This window comes from Gastrolobium bilobum, unplaced genomic scaffold, assembly GCF_033153095.1.
Source record: "Gastrolobium bilobum isolate Gb01-03AN ecotype WA unplaced genomic scaffold, APGP_CSIRO_Gbil_v1 utg4929, whole genome shotgun sequence".
Classification (NCBI taxonomy): Eukaryota; Viridiplantae; Streptophyta; class Magnoliopsida; order Fabales; family Fabaceae; genus Gastrolobium; species Gastrolobium bilobum.
Genome location: NW_026900067.1, coordinates 75,126 through 91,712, shown reverse-complemented (window position 1 = coordinate 91,712; position 16,587 = coordinate 75,126). Strand labels below are relative to the sequence as shown.

Here is a 16,587-nt window from a genome sequence, read left to right as displayed (position 1 = left end):
TTATAATATTTCTTTCGTCATTTTGAAAATATCTTAAATGCACCTAGGTCCATTTAATAGAACATTTTACAAGGAGAGAGAAAAAAACCCTATTATTTTATTTATATATTTTTGAAAATACATAATTAATAATTTATCCATGATATAAAAATGAGAATAGCTCATTACGGTGCCACGGAACATTAAAAATGCTCTTCGTCCTATCAGTCCTACATTTGAGATTATGAGTGTTAGTAAGGTGGTTCATTGCAGGGGAGTTGGTCACTCTCATGGAAAAATTTCACGTCACATGTGGACTCTTCATAAAAATTTATAAATATTATTGATTGGACCTATTAATTTAATGCTTATAAGGGACAAGTTTTATATAATCGGATCATGTAAAATTTAGAGCATATCAGCTCCTTTAAAAGTAAAAAAAAAATAAAAATAAAATACCGGAATAAAGTGATTTTGAAATATATTATTAAAATAATGTAATAAGTACAATATGAGAAGGGTGTGACTGTGTCAGAGAAGATGTATTTTGAATAATTAAGCTACGAATATTTGTCACAGTTAATCGTGGTTAATATTTGAGTAAAATATAATCCCTAATTTAACTTGACAATATTCAACCCGTGGCACAATTTAATAGCTCTCATCCCTTCCATACATATCCATGTAATGAGAAAAATTAAATAGTATTATACTTATATTTTTTTATATTAAAATTGTCTATATGCCAAAATTTAATATGAAAAGGTCCATTAAAAAAAAAATCAAAGATGCTTGTGAATATATTCCTATTTATAGTAGGTTACGTAAAAATCCCAGGTGTAAAAAGGAGACCTTCATGTAAAGGCGAGATATTAGTACAGAACACCACTTAGGTATGGGCCATGAGCCCATGGTCATAGAAACCCATACGGTCCATTACTTTCTTTAAGTAATAAAGTAAGAGAAACAAAATTAATTTTGATATTTACATATATTATCCGTCTCTCTCACTCTTTTTCAAATAAAGTAGTAACGTAAGAAAAAAATAAAAAAGAAGTAATGCATAAAAAGCATTTCTTAAGAGGCTTAATTTGGGCACTAAACAAACTATAAGTTTAAACTTTTTTTATGCATTTTGACAATATCCTCCAATCGATTCAGCTATATAATTCATACCAAGGATAGATGGAATCTTTATCCTGTTATCCGGAAAAAGAAAGAAAGATGGAATCTTTATGCGACCCTATACGTAGCGACTTCGAGAATGAATAATCTCAGGTGCGATTTTTACGTAATCCAATCATGTGAAAGGTTTAAATAAGTTACCTTAGCTTAGATTTTGGCTTAAATAAATCAGGTATCTGTAAAAAAATTTAAGTCTGACCTGCCTGTTAATTTATGTAGGTCCAAATTACAAGATATATTTAAAAAATAAAAGTATTGGCATAAGACTGTTAGCCTACTTAAACTTATTAATTATTTAATAATTAAAAAAATAACTAAAATAATCTTATTTTATTATTCAGAATTATTAAAATAATAATTTTATTTATTTCATTTAAAATAGATAATATGATATAGGCCGACCTATAGTTTTATAGACTCAACATGTATAAAAAAGTTTATGGCTTGCTTTCTAAATAGAATTTTTTTAGAAGTCTATGTCTATTCTATTTAACTATTTATAATAGGTCAAGTCTGACCTAATATAGGCTAGGTCGTAGGCCGGCGTAGTTCATTTACATCCCTATGTGAAATGTTATTAATTATTGATAGACAAATTATTATCTTTTCCCATTTTATCATGTGAAATTCATCTTTTATATTATACTCACATAAAAAGATGTGCCTCTCTTTTTAAAAATAAAATAAAATGAAAATTAATGAATCTCACTTTATTTATCTCATAATATAAAATAACTTCTCTCTTATTACAAAAGAGAAGTAAAGTCCTTTTATGTTTCAATATTTTTCTCTTTATTTTTTGTTACCGTAGATTTGTCCATTAACGGTTAAGAACCTTAACCTGATTATGTGAAATCACAGTGCTGTAATTAATGGCCATGCACGAAATCAACATTCACAATATCAAACAGAGTAAACGTGAAAATAAAAGAGATGAGTCACTCAACCCCTCTAGCAATTGTAACATGATAACAAGTTGGAGATCTTATGCAGGCTCCTTGAATGGGGAGCAGATATCTATTTTTCACTGTGTCTATCTGTGTATGGTAAGAATTGTAAAATTGTCAGTTTTTCATGATTTTCATATAAAAGTATTATATCAAGAGCTTTTTCTGTAGTTACTGCATATAAGTTATCAGTAGTAAGCTTAATACAACGTTATTTTGGGACAAAAATCATGGTGTTTTTGTAATTTTAATTTATTTGGGTTATTATAGTCTTTATAATTATAATTTTCCAATCTTTTAATTCCAAAATGACGTCGCTTTTAAAGTAAATGCAGATAACTTATCTACAGAAATATTTTTCTGTTATATTAATTATTTGTTCGTTTTATTATGAGTTATATAATAACTACGAAGGTTCCCAGGCGGAGTTAAAAAAAAAATCTTGCAAACTAGAATATTCTCGGTTGCAGTAAGTGGCTCCACGTTACTAGGGGTGAAAGTGGGTGGCTCGGCCTATAAAGGCCTACGAATTAGTCTCTATCAGGTCAGACTCGACCAACTTTATACAGGCAAATAGAATAGGTTCTGGCTTTTAAGAAAGTCTATTTAGAAAGCAAAACATAGGTTTTTTTACATGTCGGGCCTCTAAGCTTACAAGCCGGACTATACCATATTATTTATTTAAAATAAAATAAAACAATATTATTCATAGTAGTACCAAATGGTAATCGCTCAGTTGGTGCATGTGAGGTGAGTAGGTGGTGGAAGGACCTAGGTTCGATCCTCATCAATGCCATCTTTGTGAGGGACATAAGATCTGTACAATCTCAACAGTAGCATCAGAATCAACATTTAGTGCTGAAGGAAGAATTATTGATGCTTATCGTTCTAGCTTGACTAAAGATACCATCCAAACTTTAATATGTGGTAGAGATTGGCTACGTAATATGTATGGCCGGAAGAAAAAACAAAACGTGTAAAAAGGTTTTTTGTTTCTTAATCTTATTTTCTTTCTATTCTTTAATTTTGTTTTTTGTTTTCTACAAATTGTTTGCCAACTTATATAACCTTGGAATTGTATTTGCAGAGGACAGAAGATGATGAGAAGATTTTAACTACTACAAGCATCATGATGTGTTTATAAGATTCACAAAGTTATTTTAATTTACATAGTAATGATTGGTAATTGCTGGATCTGATGAAATATATGTTATTTAGTTTGAGCATTTTGCTTTTGAAAGTGACTTAAATGCATATTGTGATAAGTTGTTATTGTGATTCATTATTTTGTTGGGACGTTAAAATTGTGATTTTTGTTTTAACAACAGAATTTGAGTATTTTGTGAAGTTGATACATTATTCTGCTTAGAAGTTAAGAAATATCAGAATAACGGGACATGATAGACTAACAGTTAGATTCGTACTATTCTATCGAGCCAGATCAAATTAAAATTTTTTGACATAAAATTAAACTTTTCGGGACAAAACTCAGCCTAACCTAGCGCAATTTCATCCCTTACACATTAGTATATCTTTGTAAGAAATGTTACGTAAATCTTAGTTGGCAAAGTGTCTGATACAGCAGCTGTTGAAGTATTGCAACAGGCGTGTGAGAGTAATTGAAGGGTAATTTCCTGAATTCCTACGTTACGTGTTTTCCAGTTGTGGCTGTTAACCCATTTTCTCTACCAAAACAAAATTAGTAAAAGGGAACAAATCATAGATGATTACCACCAAGTACCAACGACCAAGAACTAGAATCCTTTGCTTCAAATTTACCGCTAAAAACAAAGGGGAAAACAACTCTCGTGTTATACGAGAGTTGGTTTCTCCTAAAAGTGACTTTTGATTTTCGTACAGTATTTTTTTTTATTTTTTTTTATAAATGTGGGTGAGATATATATAGGCATTTATAACGATAAAATTTGTATCCTGATCAGCAATACACTATAAGTATATGGGTTTTGGAATTCATGCACAGAGCCTGAAAAGGAAAAAATCTAATTCATTAACATACACGGTTTAGTTGTAGGTTACCCCGAATTAGGAAGAAGATAAAATAGTCATATATAAGTAGACCAGCATTATTAGTTGTGCAGTTGTGTCGTGCACCCTTTGCTGACTGCAATTATAACAAGCTGAAGAAATGTTTGACAATGGAAAAATTCTCACACTATAAAATATCTTCGCTGGACAACGCTCAAAGAGTTTGAAATATGTTGACATATATAGTCACCGTCCCCGCTTTAAAAAAGTGGAATTAAAAATAAAATAAAGCACAAAAAAATAAATCAAAAATGGGCCTGTGCAATTTTCACGCTTCTAGCCTAAAGGGCTCTTGCGTGAGGGGGCTTGCTGAGATATATAGTCCCACATTGATTGGATGGGCAACTAATATAGCCTTTATAAGGCTTTGGGCACTCTCACCCCTTGAGCTAGCTTTTGGGGTGGTGTATCTCAAGGTTCTTTACAAAATACGCTAACTAAGCTTCCATTTTTCTTTAGGCAAGAAGATAACGGGCAGATACGTGCCGGTTTTTGCTTAACCCGACTTTGTATTTTTTTTTCTAAAAAAATATTTCAATCGGTTCATTGATTTGCAACTAATCCGATTCAGAGCGGGTCCAGGATTAAGAATTTAAACCCCTCCCAAAGGTGATACTGGGGAGACTTTGTACTTTTTAAGAATTAGAAACTTAACTCATAATGTAATAAAAATATTAAAATTAGCATTTGTCTTGATCATTGTATTAAAATTAATTTATCATATCAAATAAACTAATTTTTTTAAGATAATTTCTAAATTAATAAACAAATTAAGGTTAAAATTAGGTGATGAATTGACCTCAAACCTGCACACGTTCCGTATGAATATATGCATATGGCCTGGCAAATTTCTTCTTTCTTTCTTTTTTTAAAGGTTGGCTTAAGTATTCGAGTGTTCTTTTCTCAGTTTTTTTCTAGAAAAGAACCAGACATTCTTTTCTTATATTAAGTTTCTGTAACGGATGTTTCTAGAATCAATAGGACTTCGAGAAGGTGGTCATGATGTACAACATATTCCCATTTTTTCTAAGAAAAAAAAAATTGATGGGATCAAATCAATGCTATGTTACCTTTAACGTTTAGCCCAATGTATATTTGATAAATTCAACAATGCTGAAGTTTCAGCTTGACCACAGAATGTTGAGAATTGAGACGAGCAAACAGAAGCTTTACTTCTTGGATCAGTCTAACATATTTCAATTCAAGTAATGTTAATGTCATGAAATTCATCTTTCCTTTCTATCCAAAAAAAACAAAAACAAAAACAAAAAATGTCATGAAATTCATTACGTATGTAAAATTATTACATTATTTTTCTCTTCAAAAATAAGTAAATAATTATTACATTTAATTATACCGTTAATGACTTTTTATGGACGGCGAATTTTGTCAAATCATCATTAGGTTGAAAGTTTTTATTAATTAGATATCAAGTTTTAAAAATGTATATAACTTCAAAACTAATTGAGATACTTCACGTACCACTCAACTTCATTTTAACGTATAATATGTTTTTCAAATACAAGTAGATGTCAACAATAAAATTACATATTTAAAAATTAGTGAGTATATCATTAAGATAATATACATTATTCAACGATTATATTTGTTAAATTCATATTTAAAAAAATTATTGATTAAACGGTGAAAGTGTTTAAGACTTACTAAAATAAGAGAAGAAAATGTAATATTAGTTTATCCTCCCTCAAGCTTGTCCTTTTAATTTTGGGAAAACTTCAAAAAAAATCCTATGAGTTTCTTAATTATCACTTACCCCCTCACAAAACTTTTGAATCGTTTATATCTTTATTTAGATTTTTTTTATTACTTACCTCCCTGACTTAAAGTTTCTTTATCACTTACCCCCTCACTTAAGGGGGTAAATAATAAAGAAACTTTAAGTCAAGGGGGTAAATGATTCAAAATTTGAGGAGAGGGTAAATGATTACGAAGAAAGTTATAGGATTTTTTTTTTTGAAGTTTTTCCTTTAATTTTTGATCTTATATATATATATATATATGAAAAAATATTTCTACAGCCACTTTAGATAAGGTTATCTACAGCTACTATTTATAACTATGTTCTCCGGGGAGAACATAGTTATAACATTAAAGTTGTTTTTTATATTCTCTACTCAGTTACTTTTCAGAACTTGTTTGCTAACGTGGAAAGACAGAAAAAGGTAACTTTAATGTTATAACTATGTTCTCCCGGGAGAATATAGTTATACATAGTAGTTGTAGATAACCTTATCTAAAGTGGAGAAATGTTTACCCTATATATATATATATATATATATATATATATATATATATATATATATATATATATGAGTCATGATCATTTTACACCAGTATAAGTTACACTCTTAATCTTGTCCATTGATTCCACTTATATCAAGTGCTCTAATTTTTTAGTAATGTGAGTCATTGGATACAAGTGGATAAATAGTCAAGATTAAGTGTAAGACTTCTAACTCTTACATCGGTGTAAGAATATTCTGAACCTATATGTATATAGAGAGGGTAATACTTCTCTCATTTAACATGAGAAAAGTTTTTTTTCCTACATTAACAAGAAATGTGGAGCTCACACGTTAAAGAAAAATACAAAAGAAAAGAAATTACATGCACATCTTTTTATGTCTCAATGGCATGAGATAGTTATCTCTTACCGTCGAAGAAAACAATTTCTCATATATATGGTTTGTTATGTATAAAGAAAATTTGAAGGATTATTTGAATCAGGTCATATATTCGCCTTGTGCTTATAAAATTTTCTGATTCCGCTATTAAAGTACATTATCAACATATTATTATGGGTTAAAAGTTTATACTTTAAAAGATATAATTTTTTTTTAATAATTTATAATTATCTACTAAGTGTAGTATATAGTTATAATATTAAAATTAATCTTTTTAATTTTTTACGTTAGCAAATAATGTCTGAAGAGAAAGAAAACGTATAATTTTAATATTGTAACTATGTAACTATCCTTAGTACATAGTTATAAATTGTTAAAAGGACATAAATTACATCTTTTTTTTTATATAAACTAAGTTATATCTTTCAAAAGGACAAATCATTTTCCTTATTATTATAGTTAAAAAGTGACTAAAAGAGGTTTGTGGACAATGTGTAATTTCTCCCAAAAATCTTCAAAGAGGTTGGAGGATCTACCCTGACTCTGGTGGAATATCGATGTCTAACCCCACCTAAACTTTTATGTACTAAAAAAAAGTGACTAAAAGTAAAAGTCATTTTACATTTTTTTAACCACCTGCTAACTTATTACATAATTTTATTTATTAGATCTCAAATTTATATTTTATTTATTTCATATTAAAAAAGAGTTAAAATAAATAACATCTTTTCCTTCTATTTTTCTTGTATTATCCTAAGAAAAAAGAATAAGCAATTTACATACTTTTAATACTTTAAGGTTAGTCAATTAAATGGTTTTACTGTTATTGATGCATAAATGTCTTACATGCAATTCAGTGGCCGACCTAAGAAATTTTTTTTATGTCTGCACATTTAGGGCGAGGGCAGTGCCCCCGAAATTTAAAAAAAAAAATTATGATCATGATCCAATTTTTGTTTTCACTTCAAAAGTAAAGCTTTGGTGAATCAACAACTAGAGTTTTAATAAATAATCGATAATGATAATTAAAAAACAAACACCAGAAAAAGACATTTGTAAACTATAGTATAATCGGTCAAAAGTTCACATCTGTCGATGTCTATTTGATTCAAAGTTAGCCACTTTTGCTTCACAAAAAAAAAATGAAAAATCAAGTATGATTTTCCTCCACTAGATGAAGATAGAATTTCAGGAATTGTTGATGTCTATTAAGATTTGGAGTTAATAAGGTCTATGTTTAAAATAGACAAAGCAATGGGTTAGGGTTTAAGCTTTAAGCTTTTTTTTTGGTAACAAACTTTAAGCTTTTAATTATAGGGATTGGTTGGATTGAGTCTATCTTTATCTTTTTATTTTTTATTTTTATTTTTTTTACTTGACCTAAATCATTCACCCTTGTGGAAAAAAAAATTCTCCAAGTTTATGTCTGCAAATGCACACAAGTGCAACCAAGTAGGTCCGCCGTTGATGCAATTATGCAACTTGTATATACTTGTTTTTAATACCAATATAATATATTTAGTTTCAATTAGTTAAATTAAGATTCAAAACAACTACAGGTGGTATAGCGGGTTGCCTCTGCCCCGTCCCGCTGTGAACTCGTCTACAAACGAGCTAGCTCGTGCCCCATTCCGCCCAAACTTTGTTCTTATTCGCTTATTGTATAGTTTTAATGAGGTCCCAGCGCATATATATATATATATATATATATATATATATATATATATATATTTTTTTTAATTCTTTGCTGCGCACCGTCTCTCTATTTGCTTTTTTGACCATATGGTGAGGAAAAAGCTATCACATTTGAATACCAAGAAAATAAGTGGAATGTGATGTTAAGAATCTTGAGGTCACCACTTCAAAAGCTAGCTCAAGGGGTGGGAGTGCCTAAGGTCTTATAAATGTCATATTAGTTGTCCATCCAATCAATGTGGGACTATATATCTCAACACCTCCCCTCACGCAAGAGCTCTTTAGGCTAGAAGCGTGGAAATTACACAGATCCATTTTTGGTTTTACCTTTTTGTGTTTTTATTTTATTTTAATTCCACTTTTTAAAGCGGGGGACGGTGAGGCTCTGATACCATGTTAAGAACCTTGAGGTTACCACTCTAAAAGCTAGCTCAAGGGGTGAGAGTACCCAAGACCTTATAAAGGCCATATTAGTTGTTTATCCAATTAATGTGATACTATATATTTCAACACGCCCCCTCACACAAGAGCCCTTTAGGCTAAAAGCGTGAAAATTGCAGGTCAGATTTTATAATTAAAGGCAAAGGGGAGGGGGAAGCCATCCCTCTTGCTGATCATCCTTAATGAAGATAATGTCAAAAACACAATGTCATTATTGGTTTACGTAGTAAAGTGTAATTTGACGTAAATTGAGTTTAAAGTAACGTATTTACCGAATAAAGTTTAATTTGATGTAAATTGAGTATAAAGTTACGTATAACTATTGGTTTAAGTGGGTGAGAAATTTCCTTAACTAAATTGGATATTAGTAAATCGGTTGGGAAAAAAAAAAGTGAGTGTAAACTTTATTATATTATTATTTAATTTGATGTTAATATCTAATTTTATTAATTTTATTCTTGTAAGAATTATATGAAAAATCACATTGATTAAATAATTTGAAAATATATTATGATAAAATAATATAAATAAATTGTAAGGTATATTAAGATTAATTTTCTTAATGAATAATACTTAATATATACCTTAAAAACTTTCATATAGTTCATCATTGGTCAAGCTTAACTCTTTTCTGTATCTATTAGAATTTCATATATAAAAAGAAGTTGTTAGTGAGTGTCTTTGAAATATGGATTACAGGATTAAAATTAAATAAATTAAGAATATAATATATTAAGAAACATTAAATGAAGGTCAAGAATATAATATATTAACAAGGTAAATTAATTTACTATTTGATCATTAAATAATAAAATTATTTAATAAAATTATTATTTTCTTTTTTGCCATTCTTATAAAACACTAAAAAAGAAGAGTACATACCAAATGGTGATAGCTCAGTTGGGGCATGAGAGCTAAGCAGGTGGAGGTAAGAGATGTGTTCGAATCTCCCCAATACCAACTTTGGAAGGAGTTTAAAGTCTTAATCCTAAACCCACCTCGAATAGGATTAGTTGGGAAGCAATGAACCGATTAAAATATTTCAAAAAAAAAAAGAGTATAAATAGAGGCCTAACGTATATTTAATGAAATAAAATATATTATTGCAATTGAAACCAACAATATAATAAAATTAAATCACTTCATCTTTTCAATTCCTTGTAACCTCCAAAAAAATAAATTAAATCACTTATTTTGAAATGAATACGTGATTAGATTTCTTTGAGTAATTTTCACATTGATTTGATATATTCACATTTGATTTGATATATTCATGGGAATTAATTTTCTTTGATACCATAACTTAAACTCAGAATCTTTGTAATTAAGGCAGAGAGCAGACTTCGGAATTAATTTTAATTCTTTTCACATATATTTATTCTTGATCTTATATCAAAATATATAAGAAAATACCTTAATAAAAATTAAGAAAACCCTTGTTTAAAAGAAAGGAGACACTACAAGAAAAGCGGCCTTTAGCTACATGTGATTTGCGACATTTAATGAATCATTATAAAATTATATAAACACCCCTAATTTTATGACATTGTTTTTTAACGTCCCAAATTACTCGAGAAAAAATGCTCTCCGTTGAGTAAAACCAAAAATACAAAATTGCTTAGTCAAATTTCCTCATTCATTTTTTTCATTCTTCGGTGTCTTTAAATCTCCATTCACAACAAACACAACTTCTTCAGAGCTTTTGTGCTCTTTTTATTCTAGTTTAACATTTCTTCACCTTCATCCTTAAAGCTTCTTCCATGAAGCATTGGTAAACCCTAGGAAAAACTAGGTACCTTGTGGTTCAATTTGAAGTCAAATCAAACAAGTACAATATGTCATTGCTCTTCTATTTAAAGTTATGCCCGATTAAACATGAAGTGGCTGGTGAGATTTTCTTTCCTTCTCTATTTTCGTTTCCGATTAAGAAAATTGGATTTTCCAGATTTTTTTTTTACTTTGGAAATTGAAAATCGAAGGGAAAAATGAAGAGAATCCATGCATACTTCAGATTTGTTTGCTATATTCTCCGAATATTTTCTTCCTTATTGATTTTAATGTTATTTGGTTCATATTTTTTTGTATATTCTCCGAATATACTCTTCAGATGTGGGCTTAGCATTTGGCTTTGTTGTTTATTGCACTAAAAAATGTATTTAAAGTGATTTGGAGATAAACTTGGATGTCTATAATTCTTGTTTATCTTTTTAGATTTACAATTTTTAATGTTAATCTTTTGTGGCATTTGCCTGACTCAAAAAGTGTCAAAAAGGGGATACTTCGCGCAATCTGCGAATGTGCAGATTTGTAACTTAATATAGTATCTTAGTTCGTTTGTTCCTCTATTGCAGCTAATGGTCTTGAAATGTTTGACACTTTATCTTCTTCGCTTATTTGAATTATAGTTTCCCTTTATTTTCAACTAGTTCAGCTTTAAATTTAGCTTAACTCTCATGTGCAGCTTTCAGTTATTATTCTAGTCATGATATTTACTAATCGTAATTTTGTTGAATTAGATGCTCAGCGATTTTGTCTTGCATATATGTACAGGAAAATATAAGTAAAAAACATGCCACTTTATTAGAGCTTAGTTTAAGCGTAACAAGAAAATATAAGTAATAAGCTGCCACTTTTGAGTTGTTTTAAATGTTGCTTCAACAACGTTGTGTAATAATACTTTTTTTTTATCTATTTATCAGTTGGGAGGTTTTGGTCTGGCTAAACTAATGGACTCCATATACTTAACAATGTAATTTAAATTACTTATTTACGAAGCATATCTTAAATTGTGTGGACAGAGACGACACAAACTCTGTACTTTATACGGGGTTATAAACAAGCTATAATTCTTGGATTTATGCTGCCTTGCTATTTTGACAAATTAATGTGATGCTTTAAACAGTTTATTAATCTTTAAGTTTGCATGTCACAACATTCCTTAATACAGGATACGACATTTTTTTTTTCTTTACATGGTCTGTAGTAAATCACTTGCACCTTTGATTTCTCATTTGTTTTTCTTTAACTAGGGATCTTGTATCTATTTATGAGAAGCATCTTGTATCCATTTATAGAGTGATCCTCCTTAACTAGGGAATTTCTTATGTGACTGTTTGATGAAGGCTAATTATTAATATTATGCTTGTGTTTTCTATGTGCTCCTCACGTTCTGGTCAGTGAATCGTATGGATTAAAGTTTCCTCAAGGATTTTCACTATTAAAAAACATTGGGTTTTAATAGTGAGTTTTTTTACACTTACTGCTATGTTTTGGATTGAAATTTTATGTGCAGACCAAATATAAGTTATATTTGATATTGGATTTCATAAATGGAGGGCATCTTTTCTTTCATCTATATAGGCAGGGTATCTTCAGGTACCTTGTTCTTCATCTCACATTAAATGCTACAACTTAAATATTCTACTTTTTTTATTTGGTAATTATGATACTTTGGTATGTGTTGATGAGTAGTGAGGATTAGACAAGGATTTACATTGTTGAGATAGTATATGTTGTTTCACATCTTCACAAGAACGACATCGTGTATCGGGATCTTAAACCTGAAAACATACGCATGGATCCTGATGGTTATGTAAATTTGCATGAAATTTATTTTTAGTTTCAAATTTGATATTTTATTATTATTATTATTATTTGATAAACCAAATTTGATAGTTTAAAATGTTGTTTCATATCACATCTATGTTAAGAACTTGATAGTTTCAAATTCACCGTATTCTTGTAGTATAAAGGTACTTTATGTTTTGCTCTGATAGTTTGATATGCAGTGAAGCTTGCTTGTTCTTATTTAATATGAAAGTTTATGTCTTAGCGTACTCGTTTATGCTTCTTTAATTTTGTGCTGAAATTAGTTACTGTCACTACGCACTTGTGTTTCAGTAGGGTTGAAATATGGCTTTTTTATTCAAAGCTAGAGAAATAACTATGTAATTTATGAATGTAAAGTCAAGTTATCCTTGTGTTTCAGTGTCCATTCTATCTTTGTTTCAACACTTCTTCCAAACTCAAACTATGGTCTCCTAATTAAGGAAAATTTTCATTTTTTTTCTATTTGGCTAACTATTTTGACATCAAAATTGACCAAAGAAGTTGCTGCTCCTTTCCTTTATGCAGGCTTTACGAGAAAAACATAGTATACTTGATCTTCGATGGTCTGCTCGATTTCGATATGCATCTATAACTCCACTTGAGGTTGGTTGAAAGCATGATACTGTTTAATGTGACTGGGATAATTGTGGTATGACCTTAACTTTGTTAAATGGAGCAAGTCCAAAATCTTGGTCGCTTGTTAGGTGGATTAGCAATTAATCTGTAATCTGTCTACTACTAAAATAACATATTATGCAATTTCCAGGTTGATGGCTCAATACACAAGTTTTTGAAGAGTGGTAGAGACCTCCATGGCTCCTTGATCGCTGCTATCATTCGAAATTTGAAGATAGTTAAGGTATTTAGCTTGGTATATCGAAACAGGGTCTAGTGTTCTGAATAAAGTTACTTGAAAGTGCATGGAATAACACCAGAAACTCTTTGCTAAAGAGTAATTTATATGTACCCTTCTTTTTTTCCTCTATTTCAATATTATGACGTGAGACTATTGAACCTCAAGAGAGATATCAATGACTAAATGCTAAAGTTATATGGTATTTATAAAATAAGCTTAGTCTTTTGCAGTTTCATCATTGTAATTTTTTCAAGGACATTAAATATGGTTTTAAAAGTGTCTATATATGTTGTATCCTGCACGGTAGGTAACAGTCCGTGGTAAGAGATGGTAATTTATATTCATAGCAGTCTATTGTTGTGCATTAGGCTATATAAAACAACTGGAACTCAAATGTGTATACAACAATTTTCTTTTCCACTTAGGCATATACAACTTCCAATGCCACACTCCCTATGTCTATATCATTACTTTAATTCCATGGATTTGTCTGTTTTCATTATTTGTCATTTAATCATTTATAGGGCAAAAAGACACAGGCCTACATAATACAATTCAATTTGAGACTTTAAGGTCAGTTGTAAAAAATCTCACAAAAAGTAGTTAAATAAGAAATAACTAAATATTTGTAGCACATTGAACATCAAGATAACATATTTAATCAGCCAAGATAATGTATGACATCAGTTTTGGTTGCGGTTTGCTTGCTTGCATACCAACAAATGAGACTTTTTAGATATTACTATGTTTTATTCTTGTGAGTAATGGGATTATTTTACACAAGTGGAAGAAAAACTAATACCTTTGTTTTTTGTGTTTTTTTTACAGGTGTAATTTGGTAGTAAGCCTTTTAAAGGGTTATAATGCATTCAAGAGGGATTTTTGAAAGACTGATACAAAAAATTTGTATTGTCATATTTTTTGTAATTTTGTATAGATGTCTAATGACAATGATAAAAAAATAAAATTTATGATTCATAGCATAAAATTAGGAGATTCATATATAGAATAATAGTCAATTTTGCGTATTGATTGTATGCATAATGTATTGATGATCAATATTCTCATTATGATCAATATTCTCTTTTCTGAAATGTATATTGTTACCAATGAATGTTTGGATTTTTTTTTTACATATGTATGCTTCAGCAGACAGTGGATAATATATGAAAATCTCCAGCTTTTTGGAGTCTCTAAGTGCAAATGAGATTCTTTTAATTTAAGCCATGAATTTTCAAATCTCTTCATTTTTTGAAGTGGTAAAGTTTAAATTTAAACTTTTGTTATGGTGGATGAAGTTAATTTTGAATGCCAGGTTCAATTTTTCATGGTAAAAAAACTATAATTAATAATGTAAATTAATTGTTGTAAGATTGAACTTGAGCTATTTTTAATATTATTTTCTTTATTGTTGTCAGATTTATTAAATTTGAAATATTTTTAATTAAAAAAAGAATTTCATATATTTAGCCACATTTATGAATGTGGTTAAAAAAAATTTCAGACATAATTAGCCACATTTTTTACGGTGGCAAAATATATAGTTTAACCACATTTATCAAGTGGCTAAAATAACATTAATTGTGGCTAAAAGAGTGCTACCACACTCAGTTAAAATGTGGCTAAATGAATAAAATAATGTGGTTAAATTATTGCAACGCCACTTTTAACCACATTTAATTAAAATGTGGTAAAATTTGTTAGCCACATTTTTTATTAAGTTTTGCCACGTTTTGAAATGTGGATAAATAACACTTTTTTTGTAGTGAGATTATATTATTTCCGGCTATAATCATTTTGACTTAGTATTAGAAAACATATTGGGACTGCCTATTAAAAATGACACATCTTAGAATTAATGCCTAATATTTCTTGTCAATGAGTTAGATACCTTTGGTTGGTAGCACACATCAATGCACCCAGTAAAATTCTGGAGGGAAAGTTGCATGAATTACGTATTAGTATTTAGGTTCAGTGAGTCTCTCTCTCTCTATACTGTCCTCCTCTTTCTTATGTTTCTTTTCGGTTGATTTGGAGTTATTGTATATGTGGTCCATATTTGAAGCACATTTTTCCTTATCTGGTTGGGCATTGAGAGTTGATGGAGATTCTCCCTCCTTAATGGATTGTACAAACAATAAAAAAGTTTAACATTTGTCGTGGCCCCTTATCCACGATGGCCCATTTTGGCTGCCCATTTAGTATGGCTTTCACTTTGACCCTTCTGTTGCTAGTGTCCCTTTAGCTTTTGGGTTGCCACTTCCTCATTGGCCACTTAGAATACCATTATTTGCATAACACTATCTTTTTAATTAGACACTTAGTTAGATTTAGATCAGCTATTTTATTTTATTTCAAAACATTTTAGGGATTTACTATGATGTTATTTTATTAATCAAGCACTTCCCCTACTGTGGACAATTTCAAATTGGAAGATGATGCTCTTAATGAAAAAGATGGTCAGAGACAGAGAAAAAGGTCAAGGAGGGTTCAAATCAAGGAGAATTGTGTATTGATGTGAAGTTCAAAAAAGACTAAGAAGAAATTGTTTTGTTGAATTATGAAGTCAGTTTTGCATTGTGTATTGATATGTTAAATTTTTAAGGTTACAATATATATTTATTGTACACCGCTCACTAATTGTATAAGTCTTTTTTAATACTTAGCCTAATATACGATATGGACTTTTGTGCATTTAATGTATTCATTAATGAGATTTGATTTTGACATATTGTTTACTTTGATTATATTGTTTTATCAGGTGCAATATCGAAAATCGATATTAATTTTGTAGAGAGAAATTTAAAAAAAAATAGGAAATTGTTTTACAAAATTTGTTTTCCGTTGAAAATTTTCGACAGAATTTATTTTCTGTCGAAAATCTTTACACCAGTTTTTGACGGAAATTCATTGAATTTTCGTTGAAATTTTTTGACGAAAATAAATTCCATTGAAATTTAGAAGGAAATAAATTCCTTATTTTCGTCGAAATTTTTTGACATAATCTCAAATTTCGTCGAAAAATTATTATCAACGAAGGAAAATTCAACGGCCTGAATTCCGTCGATAATTCTGTTGAAAATTTCATTTTCGACAAAATTTTTCCATCAAAAAATAGACTTTTCTAATAGTGCATGAGCTTATGTCTTTTTCCCTTTTGCTCTTTAATTTGATTATGGTCTCG

At 29.5% G+C, this 16,587-nt stretch overlaps 1 long non-coding RNA gene across 2 annotated transcripts; it reads left to right on the top strand.

The window, feature by feature from the left end:
- Positions 1-10,524: 10,524 nt before the first annotated feature.
- Positions 10,525-14,391, top strand: LOC133295184 (uncharacterized). 2 transcript variants are annotated; one of them, XR_009749299.1, is made up of 5 exons: positions 10,525-10,825; positions 12,231-12,313; positions 13,073-13,150; positions 13,314-13,406; positions 14,232-14,391. It is a non-coding gene; the product is annotated as an uncharacterized LOC133295184 (long non-coding RNA). The 2 variants fall into 2 exon arrangements; XR_009749300.1 differs by lacking the exon at positions 12,231-12,313.
- The last annotated feature ends 2,196 nt before the right edge of the window (positions 14,392-16,587 follow it).